We start from the raw sequence: 2,829 nt of genomic DNA, 5'->3' as shown, positions 1-2,829 counted from the left end.
ATCGTTTTTGAGCTAACTAAGGTGAAATGGATCGTTTTTGAGCTAACTTAGGTGAAATGGATCATTTATGAGCTAACTTAGTTGAAATGGGTCGTTTATGAGCTAACTAAGGTGAAATGGATCGTTTTTGAGCTAACTAAGGTGAAATGGATCACTTTTCAGCTAACTTAGGTGAAATGGATCATTTAAGAGCTAATTTAGGTGAAATGGATCGTTTTTAGCTAACTTAGGTGAAATGGATCATTTAGGAGCTACTCTAGATAAATTGGGTCATTTTAGAGCTAACTTGGATAAACTGTATCATTTATAAGCTAACCTAGGTAAGATGGGTCATTTTGGAGCTAACCTAGGTGAAATGGGTCATTTTGGAGCTAACCTAGGTGAAATGGGTCATTTTAAAGCTAACGTAGGTAAAATGGATCATTTAGGAGCTAATCTAGGTAAAATGGGTCATTTTAGAGCTAACTTGGATAAATTGGATCACTTATAAGCTAACTAAGGTAAAATGGGTCATTTTAGAGCTAACTTAGGTAAAATGGATCGTTTATGAGCTAATTAAGCTAATTATGCAATTTTTGACATAAGTAAGCTAAGTACAGATCGTTTTAGAGCTAACTTAGGTAAAATGGATGGTTTATGAGGTCAGTAAGCTTATTAAGTCATTTTGGAGGAAAAGAAGCAAACTCTAGGTCATTATGGTAAGCATATTGGAGGAAATAAAGCTAAGTCTAGATTTTTATGCATTTGTTAAGCAAAACACTAGAGAAACTTACCGTGATCAGGGAGGTGTAGGAGCGGGCTGGCTCGTGCCGGTAGCTGAAGAAGGATCATGCGATACGTGTCTAGAGTTAAGTTGCACCAAAGATCATTTCCAATGTCTCATTAGCATTATGACACTCAAATGTTAAGACTAGCAAGTAATGTCCATTCAAATTAAACTCACCGTGCTCCCAGGAACAATCACTAGTATCGGCGGAGCGGTCTGACTGGACTTCTCGCACACAGACTGCACATTTGGTTTTCACAACAGAGTCATACTAGTTAGTAATGAGACTCAAATGTTAAGACTAGCAAGTAATCTGGAGAAGAAACTTACCACAAGGAGCTCGTACATGGCCCTTGCCTGCATGTCATTCCGTGCCCTCTCCTCCTCCAACATCTTTGTCGTCTTCTCCTCCAACTCCCGCTGCCTCTCCGCCGCCTCCGCCAGAAGTTTCTCCGTTCTGTCTCTCTCACTCTGTATAGCAGCCTGCAACACCACTCACATGACCATTTGTAATCATTGATGGAAGCGCACACAATGTAATGGAGAAAGATAGCTAAGTACGTATAACTAACCTTGATGGCGAGTTGGACTAGCCGTTCACGAGGCCTTATCTCAGGAGCGGAGCTCGACTGGCGTGCCTTGATCTCCGGGAGAGTGCTAGGACAACGGATAAGTTCATCTCCTATGGCTATGGAGCCATGGGACCTCCCGCCACCAGATATCATCACCAGCTTTGGATCAATGGGACCCTGGCTCGGGTTAAAGTCGTCCCCTTTCCTCGCCTTCCCTTCATCTCTATATTTCACGAGCTTGTCGTGGGAGGAGATGTTGGTGAAGTTGTTTGCATCATTGAGGTCAGACAGAGAGAATGCCTTGACTTTCTTGTAAGAGGCAGTATGGGCCATGGCATAGAGGTCGTACACCTCTGGCACCTTATCCGCCTTATTATAGCGTGCCTGAAAGAGAGAAACAACGTAAATTAGTAATTAAAGGGCTCAAGCTAGCATGATGAATGAATTGCATGAATCATGAAGAAAACCACATACTCAGTTCCGCCCGAACTGATATAAGTTGGAGCTGCCTTGATGGTGTGGCACACCTTCCATTTGGGCACGCTTGTCCTTGGCATCGTTGTGGAGGGCTAGCCATTCATTTGAGCACCACTCATTGACCAACACCTCCCAACAATCCATCCGATCCGCACACCATCTCCGAGGGGCCTAAGTTAGCAAATAGAAACTTGAGCGCTACGACTATGAATTACTAAATGAAGGAAGTAAGTACAAGGCCTTAAGAATTACCTTCATGTACTACTCCTTACTCAAGAACTTCTCGCGGTACGCCGGCTTGGTCTTCTTGATACCACGCGAGGCGTAGTAGTCTCGAACAGCCTGCACCCGAGCCTCGTGCCGTAAGTTCTGTAGTAGGCGCTTGCAGACGTTATCGATAACATTTGCCGCTTCCTCCTCGTATCCCTCCTCACACCTATAGAATGTCTACAATCAAATGAGACAATATTGATTAGTACAATTAATAACTAGCTAGTTGAAGATTTTTAATTGTGTAAAGGAGAAATTACCCAAAACTTTCTCATCACCACATCTGCCCTCGTCTTGCACAAGACACCGTCGATAATCTCACCCGGCGGGGCCGAGGCAGCCAAGTAGTGCTCCCAACTCAATCCAAGCTCTAGAAGTCGACCCTCACCAGGCAACGTGACAAACCCCGGAAGTTTTGCCGACAAAGAACTCCAAGGACGGAGTTGGGCTGGCGGACACTACGATGGTGGTCCCAACCCCTGCAGCATGACAAGGCCAACGCATTAGTTATCTGAAGAAACATGAATGCAGAAGGTACAAAAATATTAAATGCACTTACCTCTCCCCATCAGGGAAAATCAACCACCTCTGCTCGCGGGTCGCCGGCACAGACGGGAGCCGTGTACAACCACGCTGGTAGATGGTGCCCCCCTCTTCCTCAATATCAGTCGGCTCCCCACCATCATCAGCATGGCCACTCGGCTTCTCAGGCTGATCCGGCCAGGTACCCCATCCAGACGTGTG

This window comes from Triticum dicoccoides, chromosome 3A (genome assembly GCF_002162155.2).
Source record: "Triticum dicoccoides isolate Atlit2015 ecotype Zavitan chromosome 3A, WEW_v2.0, whole genome shotgun sequence".
Taxonomy (NCBI): Eukaryota; Viridiplantae; Streptophyta; class Magnoliopsida; order Poales; family Poaceae; genus Triticum; species Triticum dicoccoides.
The sequence above is the reverse complement of the archived record's forward strand: the minus strand, read 5'-3'. Positions refer to the sequence as shown.